This window comes from Lissotriton helveticus, chromosome 1_1 (assembly GCF_964261635.1).
Source record: "Lissotriton helveticus chromosome 1_1, aLisHel1.1, whole genome shotgun sequence".
In the NCBI taxonomy this organism is placed as follows: Eukaryota; Metazoa; Chordata; class Amphibia; order Caudata; family Salamandridae; genus Lissotriton; species Lissotriton helveticus.
This window is the reverse complement of record NC_136057.1, coordinates 72,311,461-72,329,927: the sequence shown is the minus strand read 5'-3', so window position 1 is coordinate 72,329,927 and position 18,467 is coordinate 72,311,461. Positions and strand designations below refer to the sequence as shown.

Genomic DNA, 18,467 nt, shown 5'->3' with positions numbered 1-18,467 from the left:
AAGCTCTCGTCTTTCCTCCCTGTGTTCCCCTCCGTCCCGCTCACCTCCGGCTCAAGCTCTCCCTGTATCCCCCTCCGTCCCTCTCACCTCCGGCTCAAGCTCTCGTCTTTCCTCCCTGTGTCCCCCTCCGTCCCTCTCACCTCCGGCTCCAGCTCTCGTCTTTCCTCCCTGTATCCCCTCCGTCCCTCTCACCTCCGGCTCCAGCTCTCGTCTTTCCTCCCTGTATCCCCTCCGTCCCTCTCACCTCCGGCTCCAGCTCTTCTCTTTCCTCCCTGTATCCCCTCCGTCCCTCTCACCTCCGGCTCCAGCTCTCGTCTTTCCCCCCTGTGTCCCCCTCCATCCCTCTCACCTCCGGCTCCAGCTCTCGTCTTTCCTCCCTGTGTCCCCTCCGTCCCTCTCACCTCCGGCTCCAGCTCTTCTCTTTCCTCCCTGTGTCCCTCTGTCCCTCTCACCTCCGGCTCCAGCTCTTCTCTTTCCTCCCTGTATCCCCTCCGTCCCTCTCACCTCTGGCTCCAGCTCTCGTCTTTCCTCCCTGTGTTCCCCTCCGTCCCGCTCACCTCCGGATCAAGCTCTCCCTGTATCCCCCTCCGTCCCTCTCTCCTCCGGCTCCAGCTCTCGTCTTTCCTCCCTGTATCCCCCTCCGTCCCTCTCTCCTCCAGCTCTCGTCTTTCCTCCCTATGTCCCCCTCCGTCCCTCTCACCTCTGGCTCCAGCTCTCGTCTTCCCTCCCTGTGTCCCCCTCCATCCCTCTCACCTCCGGCTCCAGCTCTCGTCTTTCCTCCCTGTATCCCCCTCCATCCCTCTCATCTCCGGCTCCAGCTCTCGTCTTTCCTCCCTGTATCCCCTCCGTCCCTCTCACCTCCGGCTCCAGCTCTCGTCTTTCCTCCCTGTGTCCCCCTCCGTCCCTCTCACCTCCGGCTCCAGTTCTCGTCTTTCCTCCCTGTATCCCCCTCCGTCCCTCTCTCCTCCAGCTCTCGTCTTTCCTCCCTGTATCCCCCTCCATCCCTCCGGCTCCAGCTCTCGTCTTTCCTCCCTGTGTCCCCCTACATCCCTCTCACCTCCGGCTCCAGCTCTCGTCTTTCCTCCCTGTGTCCCCTCCGTCCCTCTCACCTCCGGCTCCAGCTCTCGTCTTTCCTCCCTGTGTCCCCCCCCCTCCATCCCTCTCACCTCCGGCTCCAGCTCTCGTCTTTCCTCCCTGTATCCCCCTCCGTCCCTCTCACCTCCAGGTCAAGCTCTCCGTCTTTCCTCCCTGTATCCCCCCCCTCCATCCCTCTCACCTCCGGCTCCAGCTCTCGTCTTTCCTCCCTGTGTCCCCCTCCGTCCCTCTCACCTCCGGCTCAAGCTCTCGTCTTTCCTCCCTGTGTCCCCCTCCGTCTCTCTCACCTCCGGCTCTCGTCTTTCCTCTCTGTGTCCCCCTCAATCCCTCTCACCTCCGGCTCCAGCTCTCCTCTTTCCTCCCTGTGTCCCCCTCTGTCCCTCTCACCTCCGGCTCCAGCTCTCATCTTTCCCCCCTGTATCCCCCTCCGTCCCTCTCACCTCCGGCTCCAGCTCTCGTCTTTCCTCCCTGTGTCCCCTCCGTCCCTCTCACCTCCGGCTCCAGCTCTCCTCTTTCCTCCCTGTGTCCCCCTCTGTCCCTCTCACCTCCGGCTCCAGCTCTCATCTTTCCCCCCTGTATCCCCCTCCGTCCCTCTCACCTCCGGCTCCAGCTCTCGTCTTTCCTCTCTGTGTCCCCTCCGTCCCTCTCACCTCCGGCTCCAGCTCTCGTCTTTCCTCCCTGTATCCCCCTCCATCACTCTCACCTCTGGGTCCAGCTCTCGGCTTTCCCCCCTGTGTCCCCCTTCGTCCCTCTCACCTCCGGCTCCAGCTCTCATCTTTCCCCCCTGTGTCCCCCTCTGTCCCTCTCACCTCCGGCTCCAGCTCTCATCTTTCCCCCCTGTGTCCCCCTCGGTCCCTCTCACCTCCGGCTCCAGCTCTCGTCTTTCCTCCCTGTATCCCCCTCCGTCCCTCTCTCCTCCGGCTCCAGCTCTCGTCTTTCCTCCCTGTGTCCCCTCCGTCCCTCTCACCTCCGGCTCCAGCTCTCGTCTTTCCTCCCTGTGTCCCCCTCCTTCCCTCTCTCCTCCGGCTCCAGCTCTCGTCTTTCCTCCCTGTGTCCCCCTCCGTCCCTCTCACCTCCGGCTCCAGCTCTCGTCTTTCCTCCCTGTGCCCCCCTCCACCCCTCTCACCTCCGGCTCCAGCTCTCGTCTTTCCTCCCTGTGTCCCCCTCCGTCCCTCTCTCCTCCGGCTCCAGCTCTCGTCTTTCCTCCCTGTGTCCCCTCCGTCCCTCTCTCCTCCGGCTCCAGCTCTCGTCTTTCCTCCCTGTGTCCCCTCCGTCCCTCTCACCTCCGGCTCCAGCTCTCGTCTTTCCTCCCTGTGTCCCCTCCGTCCCTCTCTCCTCCGGCTCCAGCTCTCGTCTTTCCTCCCTGTATCCCCCTCCGTCCCTCTCACCTCCGGCTCAAGCTCTGGTCTTTCCTCCCTGTATCCCCCTCCGTCCCTCTCACCTCCGGCTCCAGCTCTCGTCTTTCCTCCCTGTGCCCCCTCCGGCTCCAGCTCTCGTCTTTCCTCCCTGTATCCCCCTCCACCCCTCTCATCTCCGGCTCCAGCTCTCGTCTTTCCTCCCTGTGTCCCCCTCCGTCCCTCTCTCCTCCGGCTCCAGCTCTCGTCTTTCCTCCCTGTGTCCCCTCCGTCCCTCTCACCTCCGGCTCCAGCTCTCGTCTTTCCTCCCTGTGTCCCCCTCCTTCCCTCTCTCCTCCGGCTCCAGCTCTCTTCTTTCCTCCCTGTATCCCCCTCCGTCCCTCTCACCTCCGGCTCTCTTCTTTCCTCCCTGTATCCCCCTCCATCCCTCTCACCTCTGGCTCCAGCTCTCGTCTTTCCTCCCTGTGTCCCCTCCGTCCCTCTCTCCTCCGGCTCCAGCTCTCGTCTTTCCTCCCTGTATCCCCCTCCGTCCCTCTCACCTCCGGCTCCAGCTCTCGTCTTTCCTCCCTGTGCCCCCCTCCACCCCTCTCACCTCTGGCTCCAGCTCTCGTCTTTCCTCCCTGTGTCCCCCTCCGTCCCTCTCTCCTCCGGCTCCAGCTCTCGTCTTTCCTCCCTGTGTCCCCTCTGTCCCTCTCACCTCCGGCTCCAGCTCTCATCTTTCCTCCCTGTATCCCCCTCCGTCCCTCTCACCTCCAGCTCCAGCTCTCGTCTTTCCTCCCTGTGTCCCCCTCCGTCCCTCTCACCTCCGGCTCAAGCTCTCGTCTTTCCTCCCTGTATCCTCCTCCATCCCTCTCACCTCCGGATCAAGCTCTCGTCTTTCCTCCCTGTATCCCCCTCCGTCCCTCTCACCTCCGGCTCTCCTCTTTCCTCCCTGTGTCCCCCTCCGTCCCTCTCACCTCCGGCTCCGGCTATCTTCTTTCCTCCCTGTGTCCCCCTGCATCCCTCTCACCTCCGGCTCCAGCTCTCGTCTTTCCTCCCTGTGTCCCCTCCGTCCCTCTCACCTCCGGCTCCAGCTCTCGTCTTTCCTCCCTGTGCCCCCCTCCACCCCTCTCACCTCCGGCTCCAGCTCTCATCTTTCCTCCCTGTATCCCCCTCCGTCCCTCTCACCTCCGGCTCCAGCTCTCGTCTTTCTTCCCTGTGTCCCCTCCATCCCTCTCACCTCCGGCTCCAGCTCTCATCTTTCCTCCCTGTATCCCCCTCCATCCCTCTCACCTCTGGCTCCAGCTCTCGTCTTTCCTCCCTGTGTCCCCTCCATCCCTCTCACCTCCGGCTCCAGCTCTCGTCTTTCCTCCCTGTGTCCCCTCTCCACCCCTCTCTCCTCCGGCTCCAGCTCTCGTCTTTCCTCCCTGTATCCCCTCCGTCCCTCTCACCTCCGGCTCAAGCTCTCTTCTTTCCTCCCTGTATCCCCCTCCATCCCTCTCACCTCCGGCTCCAGCTCTCATCTTTCCTCCCTGTATCCCCCTCTGTCCCTCTCACCTCCGGCTCCAGCTCTCGTCTTTCCTCCCTGTGTCCCCCTCTGTCCCTCTCACCTCCGGCTCCAGCTCTCGTCTTTCCTCCATGTATCCCCCTCCGTCGCTCTCACCTCCGGCTCAAGCTCTCGTCATTCCTCCCTGTATCCCTCCGTCCCTCTCACCTCCGGCTCTAGCTCTCGTCTTTCCTCCCTGTATCCCCCTCCATCCCTCTCACCTCCGGCTCCAGCTCTCGTCTTTCCTCCCTGTGTCCCCCTCCATCCCTCTCACCTCCGGCTCCAGCTCTCGTCTTTCCTCCCTGTATCCCCCTCCGTCCCTCTCACCTCCGGCTCCAGCTCTCGTCTTTCCTCCCTGTATCCCCCTCCGTCCTTCTCACCTCCGGCTCCAGCTCTCGGCTTTCCTCCCTGTGTCCCCCTCCGTCCCTCTCACCTCCGGCTCCAGCTCTCGTCTTTCCTCCCTGTGTCCCCCTCCATCCCTCTCACCTCCGACTCCAGCTCTCGTCTTTCCTCCCTGTGTCCCCCTCCGTCCCTCTCTCCTCCGGCTCCAGCTCTCGTCTTTCCTCCCTGTATCCCCCTCCGTCCCTCTCACCTCCGGCTCCAGCTCTCGTCTTTCCTCCCTGTGCCCCCCTCCACCCCTCTCACCTCTGGCTCCAGCTCTCGTCTTTCCTCCCTGTGTCCCCTCCGTCCCTCTCTCCTCCGGCTCCAGCTCTCGTCTTTCCTCCCTGTATCCCCCTCCATCCCTCTCACCTCCGGCTCCAGCTCTCGTCTTTCCTCCCTGTGCCCCCCTCCACCCCTCTCACCTCTGGCTCCAGCTCTCGTCTTTCCTCCCTGTGTCCCCTCCGTCCCTCTCTCCTCCGGCTCCAGCTCTCGTCTTTCCTCCCTGTATCCCCCTCCATCCCTCTCTCCTCCGGCTCCAGCTCTCGTCTTTCCTCCCTGTATCCCCCTCCGTCCCTCTCACCTCCGGCTCCAGCTCTCGTCTTTCCTCCCTGTGCCCCCCTCCACCCCTCTCACCTCTGGCTCCAGCTCTCGTCTTTCCTCCCTGTGTCCCCTCCGTCCCTCTCTCCTCCGGCTCCAGCTCTCGTCTTTCCTCCCTGTATCCCCCTCCATCCCTCTCTCCTCCGGCTCCAGCTCTCGTCTTTCCTCCCTGTATCCCCCTCCATCCCTCTCACCTCTGGCTCCAGCTCTCGTCTTTCCTCCCTGTGTCCCCTCCGTCCCTCTCTCCTCCGGCTCCAGCTCTCGTCTTTCCTCCCTGTATCCCCTCCGTCCCTCTCACCTCCGGCTCAAGCTCTCTTCTTTCCTCCCTGTATCCCCCTCCATCCCTCTCACCTCCGGCTCCAGCTCTCATCTTTCCTCCCTGTATCCCCCTCCGTCCCTCTCACCTCCGGCTCCAGCTCTCGTCTTTCCTCCCTGTGTCCCCCTCTGTCCCTCTCACCTCCGGCTCCAGCTCTCGTCTTTCCTCCATGTATCCCCCTCCGTCGCTCTCACCTCCGGCTCAAGCTCTCGTCATTCCTCCCTGTATCCCTCCGTCCCTCTCACCTCCGGCTCTAGCTCTCGTCTTTCCTCCCTGTATCCCCCTCCATCCCTCTCACCTCCGGCTCCAGCTCTCGTCTTTCCTCCCTGTGTCCCCCTCACCTCCGGCTCCAGCTCTCGGCTTTCCTCCCTGTGTCCCCCTCCGTCCCTCTCACCTCCGGCTCCAGCTCTCGTCTTTCCTCCCTGTGTCCCCCTCCATCCCTCTCACCTCCGACTCCAGCTCTCGTCTTTCCTCCCTGTGTCCCCCTCCGTCCCTCTCTCCTCCGGCTCCAGCTCTCGTCTTTCCTCCCTGTATCCCCCTCCGTCCCTCTCACCTCCGGCTCCAGCTCTCGTCTTTCCTCCCTGTGCCCCCCTCCACCCCTCTCACCTCTGGCTCCAGCTCTCGTCTTTCCTCCCTGTGTCCCCTCCGTCCCTCTCTCCTCCGGCTCCAGCTCTCGTCTTTCGTCCCTGTGTCCCCTCTCCACCCCTCTCTCCTCCGGCTCCAGCTCTCGTCTTTCCTCCCTGTATCCCCTCCGTCCCTCTCACCTCCGGCTCAAGCTCTCGTCTTTCCTCCCTGTATCCCCCTCCGTCCCTCTCACCTCCGGCTCCAGCTCTCGTCTTTCCTCCCTGTGTCCCCCTCCATCCCTCTCACCTCTGGCTCAAGCTCTCGTCTTTACCCCCTGTGTCCCCCTCCTCCCCTCTCACCTCCGGCTCCAGCTCTCGTCTTTCCTCCCTGTGTCCCCCTCCATCCCTCTCACCTTCGGCTCCAGCTCTAGTCTTTCCTCCCTGTGTCCCCTCCGTCCCTCTCACCTCCGGCTCAAGCTCTCGTCTTTACCCCCTGTGTCCCCCTCCTCCCCTCTCACCTCTGGCTCCAGCTCTCGTCTTTCCTCCCTGTGTCCCCTCTCCACCCCTCTCTCCTCCGGCTCCAGCTCTCGTCTTTCCTCCCTGTATCCCCCTCCGTCCCTCTCACCTCTGGCTCCAGCTCTCGTCTTTCCTCCCTGTGTCCCCCTCCATCCCTCTCACCTCCGGCTCAAGCTCTCGTCTTTCCTCCCTGTGTCCCCTCCGTCCCTCTCACCTCCGGCTCAAGCTCTCGTCTTTCCTCCCTGTGTCCCCCTCCATCCCTCTCACCTCCGGCTCAAGCTCTCGTCTTTCCTCCCTGTATCCCCTCCATCCCTCTCTCCTCCGGCTCCAGCTCTCGTCTTTCCTCCCTGTATCCCCCTCCATCACTCTCACCTCCGGCTCCAGCTCTCGTCTTTCCTCCCTGTATCCCCCTCCGTCCCTCTCACCTCCGGCTCCAGCTCTCGTCTTTCCTCCCTGTGTCCCCCTCCATCCCTCTCACCTCCGGCTCAAGCTCTCGTCTTTCCTCCCTGTGTCCCCTCCGTCCCTCTCACCTCCGGCTCAAGCTCTCGTCTTTCCTCCCTGTATCCCCCTCCGTCCCTCTCACCTCCGGCTCCAGCTCTCGTCTTTCCTCCCTGTATCCCCTCCATCCCTCTCACCTCCGGCTCCAGCTCTCGTCTTTCCTCCCTGTATCCCCCTCCGTCCCTCTCTCCTCCGGCTCCAGCTCTCGTCTTTCCTCCCTGTATCCCCCTCCGTCCCTCTCACCTCCGGCTCCAGCTCTCGTCTTTCCTCCCTGTATCCCCCTCCGTCCCTCTCACCTCCGGCTCCAGCTCTCGTCTTTCCTCCCTGTATCCCCTCCATCCCTCTCTCCTCCAGCTCAAGCTCTCGTCTTTCCTCCCTGTATCCCCCTCCATCACTCTCACCTCCGGCTCCAGCTCTTCTCTTTCCTCCCTGTGTCCCCCTCACCTCCGGCTCCAGCTCTCGTCTTTCCTCCCTGTATCCCCCTCCGTCCCTCTCACCTCTGGCTCCAGCTCTCGTCTTTCCTCCCTGTGTCCCCCTCCATCCCTCTCACCTCCGGCTCCAGCTCTCGTCTTTCCTCCCTGTGTCCCCTCCGTCCCTCTCACCTCCAGCTCCAGCTCTCGTCTTTCCTCCCTGTATCCCCCTCCGTCCCTCTCACCTCCAGCTCCAGCTCTCGTCTTTCCTCCCTGTATCCCCCTCCGTCCCTCTCACCTCTGGCTCCAGCTCTCGTCTTTCCTCCCTGTGTCCCCTCTGTCCCTCTCACCTCCGGCTCCAGCTCTCGTCTTTCCTCCCTGTGTCCCCCTCCATCCCTCTCACCTCCGGCTCCAGCTCTCGTCTTTCCTCCCTGTGTCCCCTCCGTCCCTCTCACCTCCAGCTCCAGCTCTCGTCTTTCCTCCCTGTATCCCCCTCCGTCCCTCTCACCTCCGGCTCAAGCTCTCGTCTTTCCTCCCTGTATCCCCCTCCGTCCCTCTCACCTCCGGCTCCAGCTCTCGTCTTTCCTCCCTGTATCCCCCTCCATCCCTCTCACCTCCGGCTCCAGCTCTCGTCTTTCCTCCCTGTATCCCCTCCGTCCCTCTCACCTCCGGCTCCAGCTCTCGTCTTTCCTCCCTGTATCCCCCTCCGTCCCTCTCACCTCCGGCTCCAGCTCTCGTCTTTCCTCCCTGTATCCCCCTCCGTCCCTCTCACCTCCGGCTCCAGCTCTCGTCTTTCCTTCCTGTGTCCCCCTCCGTCCCTCTCACCTCCGGCTCCAGCTCTCGTCTTTCCTCCCTGTGTCCCCCTCCATCCCTCTCACCTCCGGCTCCAGCTCTCGTCTTTCCTCCCTGTGTCCCCTCCGTCCCTCTCACCTCCAGCTCCAGCTCTCGTCTTTCCTCCCTGTATCCCCCTCCGTCCCTCTCACCTCCGGCTCAAGCTCTCGTCTTTCCTCCCTGTATCCCCCTCCGTCCCTCTCACCTCCGGCTCCAGCTCTCGTCTTTCCTCCCTGTATCCCCCTCCATCCCTCTCACCTCCGGCTCCAGCTCTCGTCTTTCCTCCCTGTATCCCCTCCGTCCCTCTCACCTCCGGCTCCAGCTCTCGTCTTTCCTCCCTGTATCCCCCTCCGTCCCTCTCACCTCCGGCTCCAGCTCTCGTCTTTCCTTCCTGTGTCCCCCTCCGTCCCTCTCACCTCCGGCTCCAGCTCTCGTCTTTCCTCCCTGTGTCCCCCTCCGTCCCTCTCACCTCCGGCTCCAGCTCTCGTCTTTCCTCCCTGTATCCCCCTCCGTCCCTCTCACCTCCGGCTCTCGTCTTTCCTCCCTGTATCCCCCTCCGTCCCTCTCACCTCCGGCTCCAGCTCTTCTCTTTCCTCCCTGTGTCCCCTCCGTCCCTCTCACCTCCGGCTCCAGCTCTCGTCTTTCCTCCCTGTGTCCCCCTCCGTCCCTCTCACCTCCGGCTCAAGCTCTCCTCTTTCCTCCCTGTATCCCCCTCCGTCCCTCTCACCTCCGGCTCCAGCTCTCGTCTTTCCTCCCTGTATCCCCCTCCGTCGCTCTCACCTCCGGCTCCAGCTCTCGTCTTCCCTCCCTGTATCCCCTTCCATCCCTCTCACCTCCGGCTCCAGCTCTCGTCTTTCCTCCCTGTATCCCCTCCGTCCCTCTCACCTCCGGCTCCAGCTCTCGTCTTTCCTCCCTGTATCCCCTCCATCCCTCTCACCTCCGGCTCCAGCTCTCGTCTTTTCCCCCTGTATCCCCCTCCGTCCCTCTCACCTCCGGCTCCAGCTCTCCGTCTTTCCTCCCTGTATCCCCCTCCGTCCCTCTCACCTCCGGCTCAAGCTCTCGTCTTTCCTCCCTGTATCCCCCTCCGTCCCTCTCACCTCCGGCTCCAGCTCTCGTCTTTCCTCCCTGTATCCCCTCCATCCCTCTCTCCTCCAGCTCAAGCTCTCGTCTTTCCTCCCTGTATCCCCCTCCATCACTCTCACCTCCGGCTCCAGCTCTCGTCTTTCCTCCCTGTATCCCCCTCCGTCCCTCTCACCTCCGGCTCCAGCTCTCGTCTTTCCTCCCTGTGTCCCCCTCCGTTCCTCTCACCTCCGGCTCCAGCTCTCCGTCTTCTCTCCCTGTGTCCAGACTCCGCAGCCCGCTCTGTTGTTTGCTTCGCCGTCCCTTCTAGACAGTTGGTGCGTTTCACGCCTCTCCTTTCTCCCGCCCGGAAATCCGTTTTGCGTGCCAGGCCTCGCTCTCGCCGTGCATTGCTGTTCTAGGTGGCGTGTGTGGCATGTTTGAGTGTTAGTTTTGCGTGCCAGGCCTCTGTTTCGGGTTATATTTGCGTGCCATGCCTCGCTGTCCATTGCTGTTCTCAGTGGAGTGTGCGCCATGTTTAGGGTTAGTGAACTTAATTGACAAAAATCGAAGCGAACAAAGGAATTCCAGCGCCAGTTGCAAATTTGAATACAATTACAACCCGGATTTGGCCCAGCACCTGCTTCGGTGGTTAACCATCGCCATCCCTGGAGGGCCTGTTCTGCTCGGGTTTTAGCCACTCTGGTGTTGGCCTCTAACGCAGCCTGTGTATGTGCTGTGTACATTTGCCATTTCCTAGATATGTATGAAGTGTTTGCACAGTTATGGCTGTGGGATTGTCCTCCAAGGAGGATGCCACGTGCATGCCTCCAGAGAAGCAGGTGGAGCCAATACGGTTTTCTTTTCGATATTTTTTATTTATGCAAAAAACTATACTTTTGAAAACCGTTCCCAAATCCTCCTGTGGATTTTGATATTTGCTTTACGTAGGTGTTAGAAAGTCTCCAGGCATTGCCAGTACTCTAATCCAAGCCTGGGAAGTTACTTTGGGAAACCGGTTCAGGCAAAAATGTCAGAAATCATAGTTCAATGAGGATGATTTCAAGAAATATGTAAATGAGAAATGGTCTCATTGTCATGTAAATGAGATATTTATAATAGCACTTTTTAAAGGCGTCATATTTATTTCTATTCTGTCATCGATGGGAAGGTAGGGGGTGGGAGTGAGGCTTTGATACTGAAGGTCGAGTCTGATTCGAGTTACATGGGCATTTCCTCTAAGATGAGATGACTTTCTCAACATTTTGTCACAGGCTTGCACCCAGGAAATTAGGTAACGGTTTTGCTACAGTACTGGGCCTTGGTAGAGATAATGGTAGTAAAATGTAATCCTCCTAAACGAAATGGTAAAGGCATTTTTTTCACCAATATTTGAATCAGACCTTAGCTTTGTAGGCTTGGGGGACGCACTGGCATGGCAGCTGCACTACTGTACAGATCAAAACTATTGATCATTATCCTCAGCCAGGGAGTAATACCACATCCAACTCTCCTTAGTTGTGTCGTCATCAGGATTCGACATGGCACGCTCTGATTATGTAACACCAAGAAAAACAAAGCCCCAGACGACTGGTCTTCCCTTTCATGCTTAAGGCCACCAGGGGTGATTATTCCTGTAACTTGTGTGCTTATCAAACCAGCCTTGACGTCCAAAAGCCTACGAATTGGCCTTTCTAAAGTGTTAGGAGGGGATTATCCACAGGTAAACATCACAGGCTTTACCCAAATTCTTACAGGTTGGATTTAGGGCCTGGAACATACAGAGGGGGTTGGGCTCGATTCCTAGCAGTTGAGATTAAGCCGGTGAAATGTCCCGAGTCCTATGCAGCGGATTGTCCAGGAAATTTTAATTCGTGTACATGTGATTGAGGCTGCATAATATCCAGGCATACCAGTTCTGACTGATAATTTGAGACTCTGGAATTTGTAAGGGGACCAGTAATAGCCAGTAGGGCGTAGGCGCCTGGATATTGGGTGTACGTGAGACTGATGTGTAATTTCCAGGGTTCTCTATTATAAGAGAGACAGAGGCTTTGGTTGTTGTGGGGGCTTAGTGTCTAAGGATGAGATCGAGGCAGTGTGGTGCTAAGGGGTAGGTGCAGATGAGGCTATGTAACGTCTAAAAGCCTCTTGTTGTACAAATGGCGAAAAGTAGCCTCTGTAAGATTAAAAAATGGCTGAAATCCAAGCTGGATCAAGACATTCCATAGAAAGGCATGGGACCTTTTGGCTTGTGGGAGCACACTATACAAAACAACTTTCATACCCTTGAATGACATGGGTCCGCCCTTGTTTGGTCCACAGTTCTCCCTTGAAGCTTATTTAGAAATCCTCTGCTTCAAATCCTGGGGAGATTTTGCAAAGGACTTTGCTCAGTGCACATCTGGACGTTGCATTCACGCCTCCACTGCAACCTGAAACCACTGAAAAAACTGTACCATTAAATAGGCACACAGTAGAAGTGATTTTGGGGAGATGGTTATTAAACACCAGCAAGAAGAGTAAATCTTGTTTAAACCTTGAGTGGTCTCCTTCCTTTAATGAACGAGAATGGTTTCTTCTGCAATATGTACAGTCACGGTTTGTCTCCATCTTAGACCGGGAGATGGGGCATCTTTACTTACACTGTTTAATTAAAATGTTTAAACTTTATTAATCTCTAGTGACATTGGAATCACAGACTTCAGCCCCAGTACACAATGTGAACGTTCTGAACATTTTTGACTGACATACTTTGCAGTCAATAACCATCTTTTTTTCTCAGGGAAAAAGTAATGTTCCGCACATTTTACGAACACTTGTAAGAACGCAGCAGTTTGAGCTTTTTCTCCAATTGTATGGAAGCTGTTAGTACAAATGGTTAAGAGAGCTGGCCAGAACTGGGACGCCATATTGAATAAGCATTTGCAATGCAATAGGTCTCGCATTTACGCTTACACGAGTTTAAGCTATTGGCATTTAACAAGCATTTGCAATACAATAGGTCTGGCATTTACGCTTATGCGAGTTTAAGCTATCGGCATTGTAAAAAACAATGTGTTTTATTTATGTTTCAAAAACCAAAACATAAATAAAATGCATTGTCATTTACAATGCCAATAGCTCAAACTCGCATAAATGCGAGACCTGTTGCATTGCAAATGCTTGTTAATCAGAGTTTCGTTAACTAAGCTCCAGAAGACAGTTAAAAGTGCTTTTTATTTGCTGTTTGAAATATGTACAGATAATGGGTAAAAATACCCGCTTTCTGTGATGTTTCTTATTATAGTACCAGGCGGTACCGTTGGTGCTGGTAGAAAACTGGCCAGGTGGCAACACTAGCCTCAGCAGTGCTTCCCCTAGAGCATTTCACTGCCACCCGGCATGGGGTCTGCAAACACTTGAACCCTTCTCTTGCCCTTACATGTGTAGTGACAGTAGGGGCTGGGCTTCAGTGCCCTGTGTCCAACCCAAGCGAATGGAGCAACCTTTCAAGGGCATGGAGGTGACCCAGCCGCTGTGACTGACAACCATACCATCGTCGTTACCAGGCAGGTCGATTGGGTTGACCACTTACTCACTAGCAGCAGCAGTGATTAAAGCCCCTGAGAGCCTTGTCTCCTGCCCTGTTATCAGGCTAAATTGTTGGGAAAATGCATTCTTTTTTCTTATACATTTACCTTATGAGAACTCAATTGCTTAAATGAAATTACTGCGGAGTGAGTGTGTGGGTAGCCAGAGAAAATAGAACTGAGCCCAGTTTGGCACAGTGAGGGGCTGACTTATGTACTCGTAGTGCTACGAGGTCACAGCCTGCAATTAAAGCACTGTGACTATGCAACTGTCATCTTAGAAACCAATTTCAAGAGTTTTGCAGCATTTTTAACATCCCTTTGTAACATTTCATTCTTCAAAAGGGTGTCATTTCTAATATTGTTGAATGTCTGTTCACTTCATTTCTTTGTTTTCAAGAAATGATCACAATGTCTTAAATGAAACACTCACCAGGTAGAAGGCCTCCTCTTCTGAAGTCTGAAAGAACTTAGAAGTCTGGTCACAAGGCTGGTTGTACAACAAGCTGGGTGAACAGTCTTGGCGTCTATTCGGACAATTCTCTCATCTTCAATTTGCAGACCAGTCAGGGTACGTTCCGCTGTTTGTTTTTTCCTAAAATATCCATTTTACTGCCTTTTGCCTCTCACAAACGTATCTTCCAAGCCCCATTAATTTCGAAACCAGAGTACCTCGGTTGCCACTTTATTGAATTAGTAATTGCCTGTTGTTGTGGTCATCTCTAAAATATAGAGACAGCGCCAACTTGTGGCAAACTGTCACCATCGCTGGCGTTGACAATTAAGTGATGTGCCGAGCAACGGAAACCACCCGGTCAAATTTAGCATAGGTAACCTTGATGCTGTAGTTTACCATTAGTAGTCCATTGCAGCACTTTTTGAAAGTCCAGGGGTGACTTTCTCACATTATGGATTTAAGCAAAAGGGGATTATTCCCCTTGAAATTAGCTCCTAAATATCCTCGGTTTAAGCCTTCTTGCAATCTACCCACTTGCTTTCCCCTGGTCATCACGTGCCTCTGGAGCGGATAGTTTTTTTTATAATAGGCTCTAACAAAATCTGCGTGTGAAAGATCCTTAAGCTGCATAATGTTGCACAACCTGGGACACTATTACTTCGTACCCTCAGGCATGGAAATACTGCCAATATATCCCCACCGTAGTACCTGTTTAACAACTAAATAAATACTGGCTAAGGGAACAAAAGATTACCAGTGAACCTTTGCAAATGGCCTTCCACTGCGTGTGAACCCATGTCGTTGCGTTTTAGTAACTGTTGATCTGATTGAGCTATAACATCTATGACTTTATGTAATTTAAATCTGCAATTCGTGCTGGAGATGAAGGATTATGTGGCAGGTCCATGGTTATACGAAAAAAGGCGCAGCATTGCCTATTTCCAGAGACCTGGCTTTGATAAACTGCCTCACCAATGTTAATGACACATGCAGTGCAAGGTTCGACCACCTCTCCATTAAAATTAACTAACAACCCAAAGTAAATTCTAGTAACATCACAACCACTAACCATAACACTTGTGCAAGTGTGACAATTCCAGGCCCCCAGTGCTATAAGAATGGCTTGGGCAGCAGGCCATAGTAAATGTAATGTTTATTGAATCAGTAATTGCCTGTTGTTGTGGTCATCTCTAAAATAGAGAGACAGCGGCAACTTGTGGCGAACTGTCACCATCGCCGGAGTTGACAATTAAGTGACGGTGCTGAGCACCGGAAACCACCCGGTCAAATTTAGCACAGGTAACCTTGATGCTGTAGTTTACCATTAGTAGTCCATTGCAGCACTTATAGAAAGTCCAGGGGTGACTTTCTCACATTGTGGATTTAAGCAAAAGGGGATTTTCCATTGGAAATTAGCACCGAAATATCCCCGGTTTAAGCCTTACTGCAATTTGCCCTCTTGCTTTCCCCTGGTCCTCGCGTGCCTCTGGAGCGGATAGTTTTTATTGTAATAGGCACTGACTAAATTCTGCGCATGAAAGTACCTTAATCTGCATAATGTTGCACAACTTGGGACACTATTACTTTGTCCCTTCGTACCTTCAGGCATGGAAATACTGCCAACGATATCCCCACCTTACTACCTGTTTAACAACTAAATAAATACTGGATAAGGGAACAAAAGATTAACAGTGAACCTTTGCAAAGGGCCTTCCACTGCGTGTGAACCCATGTTGTTGCGATTTAGTAACTGTTGATCTGATTGAGCTATAACATCTATGACTTTATTTCATTTCAATCTGCAATTCATGCTGGAGATGAAGGATTATGTGGCAGGTCCATGGTTATACGAAATAAGGTGCAGCATTGCATAGTTCCAGAGACCTGGCTATGATGAACTGCCTCACCAATGTTATTGACACATGCAGTGCAAGGTTCAACCGCCTCTCCATTAAAATGAACTAACAACCCAAAGAAAAGAACCTTCATGTGTACATACGCAAAGCTGATAGATTGACTGTGCGACCGTCGGAACAAGGCGCTTAATGGGTAAAGGGGAGCACATACAACCAGACTAATATACCAACACCACACTGCCAGCACCCCAAGCCAATCGAAAGTCACTTCCGGAGTTACAGCGCCTACGCCGGAAGCGCTTCCCAAACCATGGGCAAAACCAAATTAGCTAACAAAGACACCCGGACAGCTAACCATTCCAGCAAGCCCATACTGTAATGGCGGATATCCATGTATCCTGGCCCTTCCACCAACAATAGTGTAAAAGAGAAACAGTCCCCTGCACCATCTGATAAAACCTCGTTGAGGTTGGAGTGGGCTGCATATAAATGTGATACCAAATAAGCAAGTTTACCGGTCACTAACTGTTCATTGGCTTATATGAGGAATCCGTTTCCGCTGATACCCGGATTTTTGCAGCTCGCCTAATCCGTCACTCCTGCAATCTATAGGTGCTGTAAATAGGCAAGGGTAGCTAGGCTGCGTTTCTCACCCTCACCAGATGTTGAGCCGGCACTGAGGAGTGAACCGGATTCCCCGCTGCAAAATTGGCACTTCTGGCCATTGTGCATAAATGAGGGTGTATGGTGCACTCCAAAGTTTAAACAACAATCTTGATAAGCTGTTGCAAACTTTCTACCAAACTGAACACTGTTAGTGTGCTATGCAGAGATCTGTGGGCTGCCCGTCCCACATAAGAATACATGAAAGAAAACTCGAGCACAGTGTTTGCTTGAAGCACTGCGGGCAACCTGAGTTACATATAAACATAATATGTATTCACATTTCGCAAAAGTGAATACATATTGTGTTTATATATAACTCGTAGTGCTTGCAGTGATTCAAGCAAACACTGTGCTTGAGTTTTCTTTCACTTCTGGCCATTGTGCCACATCCTCTCCCTCACAAGTTTCACTAACCACTTAAAGGGTACCTTTTCAGAGTGCCCATTATGCCTGCCGGTCCTCTGCCATATACCCAGGGAAAGAGGCAAAACCATGTTCCGTTGACACTCAAACCCTCCCGTGAATCCAATCAGATGCAGCCGTCCTTGGAAAACCCAGGCTAACTCGCACTGAGCACGTCTACATCTGCCGGTGCTGAGCAAGCATGCATGCCACCGAAAACACTGCGCACCACGAACACGCCACCACCCGACCACTGCCCAACAACACCGCCTCAGAGCCGCAACTCCCATGCGGAAAGTGAGCCGCTCATACACACATCGTCAGGCACGAACTTCCCCAGACGGCCCACCAACATGGCAGCCCTCGTCTGAGGCACGTTTCCAACAGGCCTCCAGATCCACCCCCTGGCTGGGGTGCCCCAGCCTGCCAATGCACCGCGTCCTACCCGCCAACCCCGTGGCACCCCACAACACTCTGTTGTTTTAAAAAATTAAGGGGAAATGGCAAATCCATTACCAGTCCAGTTCGCCAAAACTCTTGGTTCCGAGGCAGTGAACACGCACCTCAATTACCGACAAGTCTGGGGGAGGGGGAGGCTCCAACCCATCTCTCCCCGCTATGCCCATCAGCACCCCGCAGCGCATCAGCGCCAGCCAAGGATCATGAGCTGGCCCGCAGGAGCACACAACACACCGCCCCTTCAAGACCCTGCCTCAGCCTTCACCACCAACAAAGCCCGACTCACGCCTCACGGGCCCAGAGGCCAGAGCCTTAAGCCTCAAATCGGGGGTGGAGCAAGCCACAAGGATACCAAAGAAGATTGCCCCAACTAGCCCCGGACTCCCTCCTGATACACCGTCGCTGCCTGCACCACCAGAGTGCGGCGCAGAGCGTTGACAAAACGGGTGGCAAAGCCCTCCGACCCGCAACAGCGGCTGTAGTTTTTAACTCAGGGACCACAACCCTTGAAACCAGGATTCGACCGAATAATTTTTAGAATAAGAGTCAGAGACCTTAACCACTAGGTCACAGTGATTCAACACTGAAACGGCACACCCAAAATCACCAGTAGCAAGACCTGAGCAATCATGCCAGAAGGGTAAAATTAAATTATTGCTGAATATGCTACCAGGTCGGGATCCGGAACCACAACCTCACCCTTGATAGATGCTTCACCCCACTTCTGGTGCTCTCGCATTCCGGTTACTGCCCCAGGATACGCGGACCAAAAGCCAACCACGCACCCGCTTACCACAGGAACACCAACGCTGCCTCTGCTCTTCCTCTGTTGACGGCATGCCATCGTCCTGAAAAAGGCAGACATGCCGCTCACTTGCCCCCGCAGCTGGGAAAAAGAAGCAGCCCCATAACTCCTGCCACTCAAATAGGGGCCGGAAAATCTCAACCTCCAGCCTGGGGTAAAGCCTACTGAATGAACCCCTTCTGTTGGTGCTGTCCAGGCACCCTACCTGCGTCCTATGTAATGGACGAGAGTCCCCAGGCATGATCACCCGCACTGCACCGCAGCGACTTGGGAGCCTTTAATTGCGCGTACCACTTCTCCATAAATACTTTAAAATTGCTTGCTACCAGGAGGTGGGAGCCATAGATTAACCCAGTCCTTGGCCCCTCCAGGCCCGCACCCACATTCTACGCCTGTGCTCCAGCGGGTAACAAAGTGGCCAGCACTCTGAACCCAACTATGCCATTTGCGCCCCCCACATGACTGCGTTACATGGGGGGGCCCATGGTAACTTGATGAGGACTCACCTCAACGAAGAGCTCCAGGACCTCCAACGGCACGACCAAACGGCGTGAAGGGTAGCGGCCAAAAGAGGATGCCCGGTGAGCGGGTGAGATACATATACTTCTCTCCCTGCCCACCCATGCCCGGAAATGACGCGGGACGCGGGCGCGCGGACCCAGAAGGGGTCCCTCAGCACTAGGCTGTATCATGTGCACTAATGTGGCTGCCCCCTTATGAGTGTCCCCTGCACGGACAGCGGGCAGCCACAAATGTTCTAACCATCTACCATACAGGATGCTGAGCTCTGCATCCACTGCTCGTATCATTATTCAACTCTATGAGTGTGAACAAGTTTGGGGACGTTCATTTAGGAGTCTCAAAATCAAGCAGTGCAATGTACCCCCTCCTCTCCTGAGACAGAATCCTGACCAGCTCAGGACGTCACTTTAAACATATCTATTTTAATATGTGCAAGCTCTAATGGTCTCCTGCTCAAAGTCCTGAACATCCATGTGGGTAGCAGAGAGCATGCACGCAGTCGCCTCAGCATGCCTATTGTAGGTGGCGGCCAGAACACTAGTCCGCTAACCTCACAGTAATTAACCAACTCTCCAGTCCCTG

The 18,467-nt window shown here is 55.2% G+C and overlaps 2 protein-coding genes across 4 annotated transcripts in view; one reads left to right on the top strand and one right to left on the bottom strand.

Moving 5' to 3' along the window:
- The window catches only part of LOC144829203 (uncharacterized), a 106,472-nt gene extending 96,988 nt beyond the window's left edge, over positions 1-9,484 (bottom strand). For 2 of the 3 annotated variants that reach the window (XM_078688309.1, XM_078688142.1), the window contains exon 1: positions 9,396-9,484. The gene's annotated coding sequence lies outside the window, so the exon portion shown is untranslated. Of the gene's footprint in view, positions 1-9,077; positions 9,100-9,395 lie in introns of those variants that run through there. The other variant, XM_078688218.1, reaches the window with a different exon arrangement.
- Positions 9,485-9,686: 202 nt separating this feature from the next.
- The window catches only part of LOC144767614 (uncharacterized), a 32,305-nt gene continuing 23,524 nt past the window's right edge, over positions 9,687-18,467 (top strand). The window contains exon 1 of the mRNA XM_078651021.1: positions 9,687-9,910. The gene's annotated coding sequence lies outside the window, so the exon portion shown is untranslated. The remainder of the gene's footprint in view (positions 9,911-18,467) is intronic.